At 46.8% G+C, this 15,130-nt stretch overlaps 1 protein-coding gene, 1 long non-coding RNA gene and 1 other non-coding gene across 3 annotated transcripts in view; 1 reads left to right on the plus strand and 2 right to left on the minus strand.

Annotated features, from left to right (window-relative positions):
• Positions 1-15,130, plus strand: part of SLC7A8 (solute carrier family 7 member 8) — a 56,694-nt gene that overhangs the window by 26,144 nt on the left and 15,420 nt on the right. The window lies entirely within an intron of this gene.
• Positions 1,643-6,397, minus strand: LOC137226083 (uncharacterized). The gene is made up of 2 exons (XR_010944170.1): positions 5,858-6,397; positions 1,643-2,295 (listed from the first exon to the last, which is right to left on the minus strand). It is a non-coding gene; the product is annotated as an uncharacterized lncRNA (long non-coding RNA).
• Positions 12,733-12,839, minus strand: LOC137208199 (U6 spliceosomal RNA). Its single transcript, XR_010935534.1, has one exon. It is a non-coding gene; the product is annotated as a U6 spliceosomal RNA (small nuclear RNA).

Consider the following 15,130-nt stretch of genomic DNA (forward strand, 5'->3'; position numbering starts at 1 on the left):
AGATCGGATGAGAAGTGATGGTGGGAATGTCCGGATGCGGGTGGAGAGGCAGAAAGAACCTGCTGTAACTGGCTTGCCTTCTCATAGCCTGAAGGGAGTGAAGCGGGGAGGAGAGGGAGAGAGAAGGAACTGCAGATTTGGCTCCAGCTTATGCAACTGCAGCTGCCACTTTGAGTTATTCTGTTATTTAGGTCAAAGCTGATTATTCACTGCTGAGTCAGCAAAATATCCCTAGCCACCAGGCAGTAAAAAAAGAAAGTCTTTTATATTTTAATTAAATGAAAAGCCTTTCTCCCTTCTCCAGAGCAAGTATGTTAGTGGGAGGAGGGAGTTAGGAAGCAGGGGAATGAGAGGGATTAGAACTTGGTTTTGGTACCTTCCTTTTGTGATTTGCTTGGGTATTTCTCTTTTCTTTCTCTCTCTCTCTCTCTCTCTCTCTCTCTCTCTCTCCTCCCTCCCCTCCCCCTCCCTTCCTCCCTCCCTCCCTCCCTCCCTTCCTTCCTTCCTTCCTTCCTTCCTTTCTTATTTCATAAGTAAGTGACTATATTCTCTAAGTAAGAGTCAAGTAATATATAAAGAGAGTTGACCAGGAAAGCTTCCTCTTATCTTTACCCCTCTCCCCTGCCCGGGAGCCCTTGTAACAGTGGATAGGTATCCTAATAATTCTAAGTAAAATGCATCTCTCAGCACACACATCTGGGTATTTAGACATACATTTTGACAAGTTATTTCTGCAGCTTGCACTTTTATCCTTTAGCCACATCTTGTGGCTACTACCTGAGTTTCTAGTTACAAACAAAGTGGTCCCAGTGCCACAGAAGGAGTGCCAGGTGTTCTGGGGTCCCCCATTTGTATATCCTGCTCCCTAACTATGGGTTTTTCTTCTGTTTGTCCCCCCTGTCTTGGGGACTGGGCCACCTTTCACTCGGGCAGCTCCCAACCTCCTTCCTCTCTTTTGGGGCTGGGGTCACATCCAGCATCTGAATTAGAATCTTTTCTTCTCATTCAAGTCCCCCTCTTCCAGAATGCCTTGTACAAAAGAAGCTCCTTCTCCTTTCTTGCCCTGAGGAGAAAGGAGTACCCTGCATGCATTTCACAAGCAAAAAAAATTAAAAAAATGCTTCTTATCTTGTTTTCTATCTCTCTGCTATGATTCTGAAGAGGCTAGTTTTCCAGGGCTTCAGATTTCTCCTCCTTCCTTGAGTGATTTGGAAGGTTAAGGATTTCACTGTAGGTATTGCTTTTAACCCTGAGTTGCTTTGCAGTTCCTCTTCAGGAAGTTTCCAGATGTATGATGCATGATGATTTGGTAGATACCTGTGTGTGTTGTTTTGCAGATCTCTTACAAATTAATCCCTTGACATCAGAGTGTTCAGCAGTCCTTCCTAACTTCTAAATCCCTTACTCTCAGTTCATTTTCCTTTGAGGTTTCATATTCTCGAGGCCCAAACGTCTCATTCCCATGCACTAAGCATATCACCACAGGTACCTGGACAGTGTTGTCTTCTTGCCCTCCCCTGGTCCCCAAAGAGTGCTGTGCGTGTCTCATCAGCCTCGTAGGTATTGTTGAGAAGGAAGAAATTTTTCTCTACCCTTCTAGGTTCTTCTGGCTGGTCTAAGAATTAAATTGACATGAGACAGATTAACAAGAAAAAATCAAACAAAAGTTTAATAACAACTATACCTAGAAGAGACCCAGAAAAACTGAGTAACTCGCCAAAATAGTCAAAACCCTCACCTTAAACACCACCTTCAGCTAAAGACAAAAGAGAATGTTGGGACTTCGAAGGGAGGAAGGTAATTGACATGCAAATGAAAAGCAAATGTTTGGTAAAAACTGTTTGCTGAGCCATGTGGAGACAATGGGACAGAGAGTGGACTCTAATCTTTAATCTCCCCACCACCCAGCCCACATTTTGCCGATATCTCTGGTGATAGCACTACTCCAGGAACAGGTCCTCTATCTAAATTCTTTTTAGGCAGCTGGGGGGAGGGGCAAAATTTCTTCCTGAGTCTTTTGGGCCTCGATTGTTTTCAACTTGAACTAATCCGCATGCCAGAGACATTTTGGGGAGGCACATCTTGGTCCCCTCCAGTCTTGCCTTCGAAACTTCTTCTAGCATTGTCACAGTCAAAAAGTTGAGTTGATAGATTGCTTTATATCTCGTCGAACGAGTCTCTTCGTCCTGACAATAGGTCACTTCAGTTACTCATTTCAGGAGGTGGTGATGCAGGTGGGCACTCAAAGTTAGGCCCACAGGGTATAAGCAACCAGGTATTTAATAAGAGGCATTTCTGTGGAGACAAAGAAAAATAGAGGTTAATGGGTGAAGCAAATTATAAACCCAGTGTCTGAGTCCTGAGAGTTGCCAGCTGAGATTTCTAGATGTTAGGCTCAAAGCATCTTTTGTGGTTTGAAATCTCTTGTGATGTCATCTGGTGTTCAGGTAAACTTCCTGAGTGGCTTACAAAGCAATAGGCACAAAGATTGTCTAAACGTGGGTTATTGTGCTGATCTTGCTTAAGTTTATATCAGGTTGTTCAGTTACGGTTTGTAGGACTTCAAGAAAAGGACAGCTTTAGTTCTCAATAATTTCAAGTCAAAGGTGAGAGAAAAATTGAAAGTGTAAGCTTGGAGAGCTGTAGCCAAATATGTGAGGAAACTAGAAGAATTCAGGGTCCAGTCCAGTTTACAGGTAGAAAAACAAAACCTCAAAGATGATTAACAGAATTAGAATCTAATATCCATAAGCGTGTATTATAGTTTCTATTGAAACATAATTTTTTCTCTCTCTCTAAAATCACCTTTATCTTTACCAAAGATGGCCAAATTAAGACTCATTTGTTTGTAAAATAAATTTAATTGTATTAAACTTGGCCTGATTATTTACATAAGTCCAGGCCTTTTAAAATATGCTTTGCTGGAACTGTTCATAAGGAATTGCCAGATTGAACTTTTTTTTTTTTTTTTTTTTGCGGTACGCGGGCCTCTCACTGTTGTGGCCTCTCCTGTTGTGGAGCACAGGCTCCGGAGACGCAGGCTCAGCAGCCATGGCTCACGGGCCCAGCCGCTCCGCGGCATGTGGGATCCTCCCGGACCGGGGCATGAACCCATGTCCCCTGCATCGGCAGGCGGACTCTCAACCACTGCGGCACCAGGGAAGCCCCAGATTGAACTTTTAATTGCCTCTCGAGGCCAGGAAGCCACACCGAGGACATGACATTAGATTCACCTGTAATACCTATGAATTTGGGTGAATTTTTCTCTCCTTGAGGTTCCCAAAATTATCTTGAGGTTCTTGTGCCTGCAAGGAAGGAACTTTCCTTACTCATCTGGTAAAGCTGGTGGGAACCCTGAAGGCAAGGTACCAGGTTGTTTTTCCAAGGGGCTTTATGGCTCCATGAAGTCAACCTTAGTTCTTTAAAGCTGTCTGGTCACATCTAATTCTATGTATGTCTCTCTCAAATATGACAATCCAGTCAAAGCCCTGGTAATATAACCAATATTTCTTTTTTAAAAAAAATATTTATTTATTTTGGCTGTGCTGGGTCTTAGTTGCAGCACGTGGGATCTTTGTTGCGGCATGCAGACTTCTTAGTTACAGCATGTGGACTCCTTAGTTGCAGCACGTGGATCTTAGTTGCGGCATGCATGTGGGGTCTAGTTCCCCAACCAGGAATCGAATGCAGGCCCCCTGTGTTGGGAGCTTGGAGTCTTACACACTGGAGCACCAGGGAAGTCCCATAACCAATATTTCTAATTGTATCATGTTATAAGGAGAACAGATTCGTACTGAACTTATACAAATAACTATATTGCCATGAAAATAAGAATACTCACTGAGTTTCCAAATTTTAGAGACATCACGTAGGGAGAAAAAAGATAATTGTTTTGTCTTTGTTAAGCAGTTGTAAACTGTCATACCAGTATTTTTTTGATTGGCAAACTTATGCATGCATATCATAATTTCTAAACCATACATTTCCTCATAACATAATGCTTTTTTTCCAGTGTGGTACATGACATGTTTTTAATACATATAAACTTCTTTAGTTTTTCTGTAATAAGACAGAAGTAGGTAAACTTAGACTTCTTTAGCAGTTAATGTTTCAGTATTTTATCTTATTTGGAAGTGATCTAGACATTCAGTGAATCCCCATCATTTAACTTAGCAAAACTCCAAAGTTTTAAATTACTAAAAGATTTTGAGAAACCATTTTTAAGTGGACATACCATAAAACATAATAATTATTAAAGAGTTCACCTAAAAACTGTTATCCCATTTACATTTATTTAATTTACTTGTTTCCAACAATTAATGTTTAGATTACCCATGAAAACTTCCTGAGACATTAGACAAAGTCAACCATCATACCAAGCTATTTTTCTTTTCTTTTTTTTAATTAATTAATTTATTTATTTTTGGCTGCGTTGGGTGTTCGTTGCTGCGTGTGGGCTTTCTCTAGTTGTGGCAAGCGGGGGCTACTCTTTGTTGCGGTGTGCGGGCTTCTAATTGTGGTGGCTTCCCTTGTTGCGGAGCTCAGCTCCTAGGCGTGCGGGCTTCAGTAGTTGCAGCATGTGGGCTCAGTAGTTGTGGCACGCAGGCCCTAGAGTGCATGGGCTTCAGTAGTTGTGGCATGTGGGCTCAGTAGTTGTGGCGCACAGGCTCTAGGGTGCACAGGCTTCCGTAGTTGTGGCTCGTGGGCTCTAGAGCACAGGCTTAGTAGTTGTGGTGCATGGGCTTAGTTGCTCCACAGCATGTGGGATCTTCCCAGATGAGGGATCAAACCCGTGTCCCCTGCATTGGCAGGCGGATTCTTAACCACCGCGCCACCAGAGAAGTCCCTCTGCTTAATTTTCTTTAAGCCAACTAAATGGAGCTCTTTTACAAGTTAATTTTGGCAATACCGCTTGGAGGTAGAAAATACCACACATCTATAACACATGTATATAGACATATACAAACACGCAAACAGGCACAGCGACCCCATAGTCCCATTTCAAAATTTCAGCCATGAATTGGGTACAGTTATACAAAATCCACTCAATTGGGTTTCTGGCAGATGGACCAAATCAGGGTCACCTGTTTAAATGGATTTCCAAGGCAAAAAGAAACTGCAAATCCATCAGTTAATTACCATACTGAGCTCCTACGTTGAGTGGAGGTGAGGCATTATTTATACAGTCTTGAAAGAGATTAAAGGCTAGTGAAAAGATGGGTGTACAAACAAATAATTACAATATAATGTGATGACAAAAGAATGTACCACACAGAGAAAGGTGCTTCAGAGTTGGGACAGGAGTGCTAGGGAAGGTTCCCAGATTGAGCTGAGTCTGGAAAGGTAAGTAGGCAGTCTCCAGGTGGGCATACAGTAGAGCAGCCAGGTAGAGGGAAGAGCATAGGCAAGACTTGGAGTCAAGAAAGAAATGACTCGTTGGAGAAAAGCAAGTACTTTTGTGTGGGTGAGGCCTAGGAGAGAGACGGGAGATAAGGCAAAAGAGGTGAGTACGAGCCAGATCGTAAAGGATCCTGCATATCATGCAGAGAAGAGCAGACTTCATCCAAGGAACCACCAAAGGAGTTTGTGCAGAGGAGTAACATGATTACGTTCACATTTGAGTGAAGAAGACCGTGACACTTGAAGCAAGGAGACGAGTCAGCAGGCTAAGCATTTTTCCAGGCCAGAGAGGTGGTGGCCCAAAATAAAAATGAAGTTACAAGGTGACAAAAACAAGAAAGGATTAGAAGTAGAATCAGCCGGCCGTGTCGACTGATTGACTACTAAGAGAGAGAAATCTAGCTGATCTACAAATCAAAATTAAATAAGTTTCAAATGAAATATGTTTCTACTTAACTGTCTCCAGCATTTGTAGTGAGCAGTTAACAATGTTTTCTCTCTATTTCTGCCTTCCACGTCCTCTCCAAATCCCTGAGATGCTGAGCAGGTCTTTGGTTGGAAGTCTTCCTCAGGGTGGTTACCCCAGGATGCTGCTCAAAAGCCTGCTCTGGAACAGAAGGGGATTGGGACCCCGGGGAAGCCTTATATAAATGAGAATCACAGCACTTTGTTCATTCAGCGAACATTTATCAAGGGCCATGATGTGCTCGTTACTGTTCTTGGCCCTGAGAATTGGGGCATGAGATAGCTGGAATTTTTTCGGCCTGGGCTTGAAAAGTAATGAGTAGGAACTAAAGGGGGCTCCCCCAGGTAGCACAGCATGCTGTGTCCTGTCTCCCCTGCTTTCCCTGTGTCTTCCGTTTTTCTCTTCTCCCCCACCCCAGCTCAGGAGCCATGTTTAGCTAATGCTGAAGAATTACTCAGCTCTTGGAAATCGCTGAGCTGGATGTTCGGGCTTCTTGGCTGAACTAAGTACTGGATGGTGATTCAGCAGAAACTTGAGGTCCAACAACTGGCAGGGAGGGATCAGGATAAGAAGGAAGGGTAAGAGGGAGCCAGGAAGGGAAGGGGGTGGAGCAGCATGGGCAGGCGCTTAGCTGGAAGTGTCCAGGTCGAGCTGTATGAATCAGGATGTCCAGAAGCTGCAGAGCATCTGTGCACCCCTCCTCCGCTGCTTGTTTGTCCTTGGAGGAGAGAGGCCCTTCCAAAGCTTCAGCACATCTCTCCTTAGAGGCGCTTCTTAGATTTCTAAAATATTGCCAGTGCTTCAAGATGAAAAGGGCTGGAGAAGGGAAAACTTGCTGTAGTGTGGTAGGTAAGATCTGTTTCAAAGCCCCACTGTGTACCATACAGGAGCTGGAATCAGGGCTTAGTTTATAGGGAAGAGCTGCTTTGACTTTGCTGTTGCTTTGTTTTGATTTTCTTGTCTTTCACCAGTCAAGTTATTTACTCATGCAATAATACCAGCCTTTGTTGTGGGTAGGCAGAGACTTGAGACTTTATAACTCGGCTCCTGGTCCCATGTGAAAAATGTCTCCCAGGCTCTCAGAGGTCTATGAGGAGGAAAGATAGCTCAGGCTGGCCTGTGTGGGCAGAACTGGAACCTTATCCAAGTCTCAGGATTGTGTGCCTTAGAACTCAGATGGGGCTCCGGTGTTTTCTTTGCCTATCAGTGCCTTCTGGCAGCCGGCAATGGTTACCTCCTAGATCTGGAACCGGCTGAGGTTAGGCAGGCTAAGGGAAGCAGCTTTTCCACAATTAGAAACACGTGCCCAGTTCCTTCTAAGGAGCCGGCTCCAGCCTATCACAGAGCCAAGTGCTGCCACACCCGCCAAGGCAGGCGGCGAGCTCACCCGCTGCTGGGTGAGGACTGGTCGGAGGGGCATCATCTCGCCCCTTTTGCTCCAGGTCTAGAGGGAGGGAGTCAGGGGGAGCTGGCCAGAGCAAGGCAGAGGGCGGAGAAGTGCATGCCCCAGCAAAAGGGGAGACTAATAAACCAGCGCTTCCGGCTGGCCCGTGACCCATGTGAAATTTATGGCTGCTTCAGAGGGCTGGGGAAAACTCCATCCCGGAAAGGTGCTTATTTTGAAGCTCTGGAGGGGAACAGGGTGTTCTGATTTCTACCAAGTGGCGTCACTAGCTTCCCTTTCAGAAGCTATCTGCTTTAATACATTCCATCTTTCTGTTTTCTGTCCTGGCCTTCTCTCTCTGTTATGCTCCTCTCAAGCTCGCTCTCTCTCACTCGTAATGGTGTGTATTATTCCTCCTTTTCCTTCCTCCCCCGTGTTGTCTCTCATGCTCACTCTTTTCCTCTCCTCTTCACCATCTGTCTTTATGGACTTTGGCAAGTCTGGGCATTTTGACTGCCTGTTTTCTCTTATCTGAAAAGACAAAGAAAGCCCTGGTTCTGGAAATGCTAAAGGAAAACAAGCCTTTCCAATCTGCCTCCAGTTTACTTCTAGGAATGAGCCAGCAATACCAAGAAATCCGAATGGAGTTCCTGGAGTTGGAGGGAAATCTGATGGTGACATTGAAAAGGGACCAGAGGAGGGGACACAAGGCAGAAAAGCAAGTCTGTTTGTGGGAAATAATTTTCCAAAACCCTGGGGGCGATGAGCACAGCGCTCCTGGATCCTGAGGGGCAGCCATCCTAGTCTTCCCCTTTTTCACACTGGCATCTTACTTCCTGCTGCCCAGAAAGCAATCTGGCCAGCATCTTCAGGTGACAGACTCAGAGCCCCTAGTGGCACTGTCAGCAGTGACCATAGGTACCACTGACAGGAGCAAGGGAGAGAGAGGATGTGGGAATGAGAGAAGGGAAAGAAGGGTGATGTGCATATGATACAAGAAAGGCTGGTGTAGTGGCAGTATAAGCAACTGGGAATTGGTGGGGGGGGGGGCAGGGGGCCCAAGGGGGGCAGTCCTGTCTTTGACACAAATAGCAGGGGTCTTACTTCACTCACATATAAGATGAGATTCTGGGTCTCTCTGACTGCCCATGAGGCTGGAAATGTGCCTCTGGGTAGTAGGGTGCAGACCTCTCCCTCCAGTACCAAGAGCTGTCTGCAAATGAGCCCCAACCAGGTCATTCTAATCAGCACTTATAACAATCAGTTCTTATAACTGATTGTTCTTATAATAATCAGTCCAGCCCCCTGGGCTTCCCTGGTGGTGCAGTGGTTAAAAATCCGCCTGCCAATGGGTTTGAGCCCTGGTCCGGGAAGATCCCACATGCTGCAGAGCAACTAAGCCCGTGCACTACAACTACTGAGCCTGCGCTCTAGAGCCTGTGAGCCACAACGTCTGAGCCTGCATGCCACAACTGAAGCCCCTGCTCCTAGAGCCCATGCTCCGCAACGAGAAGCCACCACAATGAGAAGTCCGCGCACTGCAACAAAGAGTAGCCCCTGCTCGCTGCAACTAGAGAAAGCCCGTGCCCAGCAACAAAGACCCAACACAACCAAAAATAAATAAATAAAAATCCAGCCCCCTATCCAAATGGCCCCTTCCTGACTTTCACCCATCAGACCAGACCAGTGTGGTTCATGGAGCAGAAGCTGGCTTGGCATAAAGAATGAGTTTGGTTTGGGGACCCGTGTGGGAAAGTGTTCGTTGGCCCTCTGATGAAGACACAAAACGACCCTTTGCCAGCCCAACTCAGCCAAAGTCTTGTGTCCAGAAGCAAGGGAGGACCTGAAGACGGTCATCCAGTGGTCACTGAGGGATAGCCTGTGCTTTGTGAGCTCTCTCGGGGGAAGGAGAAGAAGCCATGATATGTACCCTGCCCCCAACTTTGTCTAGCATCACCGGCACTTGCCCTCCCCACTTCATGGGGCTGTCCCACGATGTAAAAACCCTGATATTTACTCCCTAGGGAAGAACAATGGCTCCTGTGCACACTTGGTATTTTCTGACTAGATTTGTTCATCTATCCATCCTCTATTCAGTAAGCGTTAGCACCTACTGTGTGCCAGGCAGATACAAGACCTCAAGATCACCCTGGCCAGCAGAGTGTTGTTAATGGCTGTGTGCACTATTGGCTGCAGAAGAATAGGGAAGTTTCATTCTTCTCTGGGCCCGACGGGTAGAGCAGGCGCAGCAACAACAGCATTCCTTGCTTTCTGTAGGGCATTCCGTCCTGCTGAATGGGTGGTGCAACTTTCTCGTGGAGACCAAGGCACAGGGACAAGCTTGAACATCTGGGCTCCTGGTTCAGTGGCTCGGGCTTATGCTTACCAGCCCCATGGTCCCCTAATCCACCTTTGTGCCCACACTTTCAGACAGTTTGGGTTGAAGGACCCCAGAGCAGGTAATTTGTGGATGAGTACCCTCCTGAGAAAAAGGCTGAAACAGATAAGAAATTGAAGCAAAGGGTCAGGGATAGAGGAGGAAGCAAGAAGGGAGAAGCAATGCAACAGTGCAAGATAGGTCCTGATGTGTGATACGGCGTCTCTGAGACCCTCCAAACCGCCCCCTTTACCATCCACTCTGCTTCGCTGCCAGTCGTCAGCATTATCCTGAGCAAGTCGTGGCCTCTTTTCGAGTTCTAGTTTCTTAGCATATGAACAATAAAAATAACCACTTAACATTTTATACAGCGGTACACAGGTTACAGAGCATCCTCGTGGGATTAAAATGGACCACACTTCCATTTTACAGAGAGGGAGGGGAGGTTCAAAGAGTTTTACTGGCTTGTCCAGAGAGTAAGTGACCATGCCAGGAAGGGCATCATGGCCATTGGGTTCTTCAAGTTCTAAGTTGTCTGATTCTTAGTCCGCCCAGGCTGCCAGGTCCCTCCGAGGGAGCCATCTCTGCTTCCATCCTTCCGATTTGCTCAACCCCACCTGCGCCGTTACCACTTCACTCCGTATACAAGCTGCTCTGAGCTCTACTTGCTTGCTGTGCACTTGAAAAAGGCACCAGAAACCCACGTGGTCCTCCACCCGCCAGGTGTTGCTGGGTAGAGGTGAGGGAAAGAGTGATAAAGTCACAGCCCTGGTTCTGTGAAGGTTGTAGGGACTTAAGACCAACCCCACAATCCCCTAATCCATCCTTAAAATTTTCTGAAGAAGATTTATTTATTTATGCTAATGACTCACTGATGTTCTGTTTCAAAATGGACTAGAGACTGATTTTCAATTGCCTCTTTTACCGATAGTCTTTAATGTATTAATTTAAGGTAAAATTTCCCCCCAAATGTTGTTTCTATTCTTCCCTTCCAATACTCATAATCCTTGGAGCTCGTGTGCCTCACCTCTCCCACTCCGTGGGGTGAACTCCACCTGGGGAAGCCACAGAGCGCTGGGCGTCATCCACGACAAGATTGCACACAGTGGGGCCACTCTTTACCCTCTGCTGGGAGGAATGAACTCAGACTCTGGACTCCGCTTTGTTCATCTCTTTGCTTTCCATCATGATATCTTTTTATGACCTTTGATTGTAGCCTCTGGTCTGTAAAGTTAGGAGACCAACAAAACTCTGGGGGCAGAGAACAAAGGACTCGTGTCTGTGAACATTGCGGCACTCCACCTGCCTCACAAAAGGTTGGGCCTTTTGTAACTCTTGGGCCTCTGGGTGTCTGTGCATCTGGGTTGCATACGTGGGCCTGAAGTTGTATGGACTATGGAGGAGACAGGAGGAGAAGCTGGGATTAGTTGAAGGAGGGGTATGGGGAGTCTTTTGCCCTGAATTTTTCTGAGAGGAAAGGCACAGCTACAGTTACCCTAGGGCATGCCTGTTTACTACTGTATTGAGTTACCGAGGGGAGGAAGAGGAGGCACTGACTCTCTAGCCATAGGATCTGGGTGTGTGGAAGAGCTGGGATGCTGTCATGTGGTGCATGTGATGTGGAAATTCGCCAACCAGGTCAGCACATTGGTGACCTCACTTTCGCTGCCCGCTCTTAGAGCTCCTCCCTCCTTCCCTCCACTTGGTGTCCTGCAAGGCCTGTGACACACACTCCTCTGAGGTCCCGGTGTGTGCTCCCTGGTTGCCATTTTTTTCTTTTTTAATAAATTTATTTTATTTATTTACTTATTTTTGGCTGCATTAGGTCTTCGTTGCTGCGCGTGGGCTTTCTCTAGTTGCAGCGAGCGGGGGCTACTCTTGGTTGTGGTGTGCGGGCTTCTCATTGCGGTGGCTTCTCTTGTTGCGGAGCACAGGCTCTAGGCGTGCGGGCTTCAGTAGTTGTGGCACGTGGACTCAGTAGTTGTGGCACACGGGCTTAGTTGCTTTGCGGCATGTGGGATCTTCCTGGACCAGGGCTCGCACCCATGTACCCTGCATTGGCAGGCGGATTCTCAATCACTGCGCCACCAGGGAAGCCCCTGCCTGGTTGCTTTTAAAAAACTTTCCTCTTGAAGGGTATGCCCCCTGCTTTCTGGTCTTTCTGTGTGGTGTCTGGCCCTGTATTTGTTTCCTATTGCTGCTGTAACAAATTACCATAAACGTAATGGCTTAAAACTACACAAATTGGGACTTCCCCGGTGGCGCAGTGGTTAAGAATCTGCCTGCCAATGCAGGAGACACGGGTTCGATCCCTGGTCTGGGAAGATCCCACATGCCATGGAACAACTAAGCCTGTGAGCCACAACTACTGAGCCTGCGCTCTAGAGCCCATGAGCCACAACTACTGAGACCGCGTGCCACAACTACTGAAGCCCGCATGCCTAGAGCCTGTGCTCTGCAACAAGAGAAGCCACCACAATGAGAAGCCCGTGCACCGCTGCATCAAAGAGTAGCCCCAGCTCGCCACAACTAGAGAAAGCCCACGCTCAACAACGAAGACCCAATGCAGCCAAAAATAAATAAATAAATGGATAAATTTATTTTTAAAAAACAAAAAAACTACACAGATTTATCACCTTACAGTTCTGGAGGTCAGAAGTCCTAAACTCAAGGTGTCAACAAGGCTGTGTCCCTTCTGGAGGCTCTCCTTTGCTTGTATCCTTGCCTTTCCCAGCTTCTAGAGGCCCTCTATATTCTTAGGCTCATGGCCCCTGTTTCCATCTTCAGAGCCAGCAGCATAGCATCTTCAAATCTCTCCCTCTCTCTCTCTCTCTTTTTTAATTGAAGTATAGTTCATTTACAATGTTGTGTTAGTTTCTGGTGTATAGCAAAGTGATTCAGTTATGTGGATACTTTTTCTGATTCTTTTCCATTATAGTTTATTACAAGATATTGTAAAAAAGGTATTGAATACAGTTCCCTGTGCTATACAGTAGGACCTTATTGTTTATTTTATATATAGTAGTGTGTATATGTTAATCCCAAACTCCTAATTTATCCGTCTTCCTCCCCTTCCCCTGTGGTAACCATAAATTTGTTTTCTGTAAACTTATGGAACGCTTCACGAGTTTGCGTGTCATCCTTGCGCAGGGGCCATGTTAATCTTCTCTGTATCATTCCAATTTTAGTATATGCGCTGCTGAAGCGAGCGCTCAAATCTTTCTCTCTTTTCTGACTTCTGTTTTCCATCATCACATTTCCTGTGTAACTCTGACCTTCCTGTCTCCCTGTTATAAGGATTCTTGTGATGACACTGGGCCCGCTCAGATAATCCAGGATAACCTCCCCACCTGAAGATCCTTAATCACATTTGTGAACTTCCTTTTGTGAGGTAACATTCACAGGATTAGGATGTTGACATCTTTGGGGTGGCGATTATTCTGCCTACCACAGGTCCCATGAGTTCTGGTGTCATTGTCAGAGGGAGAAGTGAAGGAGAGGCTTCATGACTCCCCAGGGATCAGAGCTGACCTGGGGTGAAGGGTGCCCTCTCTTAGAGAGCGGGAGCTTCCCCACCCTCTCCACCGTGGACACGTTCCAGGTCAGCCACAGGATCTGCACTGTCATGGCTCAGACAAGGACTCTGCATCTCTGCCAGTTCTGCAGCCTTTCCAGGGCAGAGAGCGTTGAGCCCACCTCTCCTACTTGGAGGTTGCTAGGCCCTGGGCTCTGGGCAGGGTACAAGATTTCTGAGTTCTGAGTCCCCCACTCCTGCCTGCCTCATTTTTTTGTCTCCCTCCCATTTACGTTGACAATAAGCTTTTCAAACTGGGCAGATTTAAGTAACCAACCCCTGACTTCAGCATCTTCTTGATGAGAAGATGAGACTTTTCACCACCACCCCCGCCAGCTTTTTTTTAAAACCAGGAAACAGAAAGAAAAAAGGAAAAAGAGAGGAGAAAACGCCCAAGAAATACACAGAAGGCTGGTATTCCATGGGGCTGTACCACCCCCATGGCCAGATTACAATGGACAAGAACCAGAGTCTTATGCCTTCTTGTTTATTTTGTCCAGCTAGCCCCAAATTATAAAATCCTCTGTATTGCTAGGGTCTTCTCCACCTACAAGAAGCATCTCTGATTTCCCTGGGCTGGGCTAGGGGCTCCTCACAGATGCCTGCCAGCTTCTGTGAAGAGCTGTACTGTCACCAAATTGCTTTGTGATCATGTTTTAGCTCATCCATCTCCCCTCTTACAGCGTCAGCTTCCTGAGAACAGGAAGGGACTTGTGTCTTATTTATAACTCCCCGCACCAGAGTGTCTAGCACTTGTAGGCTCTTCATAGATGGTGGTTGGATGGATGGATGGTTGGATGAAAACCCTCACATCTCAAACTGCAGTGGCCACTGATCCCCATCTACATGTGGCTTCCCTGAGGTCACTGTATCCCAAGCATGCAGAACTCAAGATCTGGCTGGGAAGAGGGTGGGGACATAGCCCTCAGCAACAGAAGGGGCGCTGGGTACAGACAGACAGAGGCAGGACGCCTGAGCAGGGCAGGGGCTTGGCAAGTGTTGCCTTCACTCACTGACCTTTCCTCTCCGGATGGAGGCTCGGGTTTCAGCCTGCTGTGAGGGACGCTATCCTGTGGTACCAGGAGACTGAAAGTACCCTCTTACCCCTCGTCACATGCTGTGATCGCCCAACTGCAGGGCAAAGGGTCAGACGGGGCCTGCAGCCGTTGTCCAAGGTGATAAGTGTCACAGGCAGCCTGTCTCCTCCGCCCTAGTCTCAGGATATCTCTTTTATGTCTGAAAGATCCCCGAAAAGGCTAAAGGTCAAAGATTAGTCAAAGGCTGGGTTCTTGTGTGTATATAGGCTCGGGCAGGACAGAAGACACCCACAGTAAGTTAATTTGACAAATTGTCCCTTCCTCAAACATCTCGATCCCCCCAGGAACACTGTGGAGAAGTCTCTCTGGCTGCCTGGATAAGGTCCCATTGTGTTTTCTATGCCAGCACATGGGAAGGCGACCACATTCCTCCTCCCCGCCCTTGCCCTCTCCTCCCCTTGGTGAGGATGGTTTTCTTCTCTGCATGATGAGATCGCGATCTGGGTCCTTATTCTGTAATCCTTACCTATCCTCGAGCCACAAGGGTGTTGTTTCCTAATCTTCCTTTCATAGATCAGTCTCCTGTATCCTTTAGTCATTATTGTTTGTATCTGTTTGAACTTCTGGGTCCCAGGGGCCTGGCCTTGTACCCAGAGGCCCTAGAGAGAAATTGAGATTACAGGCCCAGTTGCTTGGAGTGGTTTAGGTTGAATTGTTACCAGGCATGTGATCCTGAAATCCTTATTGAATTGAGCAAGATAAACCCAGTGTGTATTTATCAGGACATCTCGGTCCATACAGAACATTTACAAAATGTTCTCCCCGTTCAGGCATATGAAATCCTTCCTCTGACAACATGTTTTGGTTCTCCTTCTATGACACCGTCTTGGAT

Source organism: Pseudorca crassidens, chromosome 1 (assembly GCF_039906515.1).
Source record: "Pseudorca crassidens isolate mPseCra1 chromosome 1, mPseCra1.hap1, whole genome shotgun sequence".
Taxonomy (NCBI): domain Eukaryota; kingdom Metazoa; phylum Chordata; class Mammalia; order Artiodactyla; family Delphinidae; genus Pseudorca; species Pseudorca crassidens.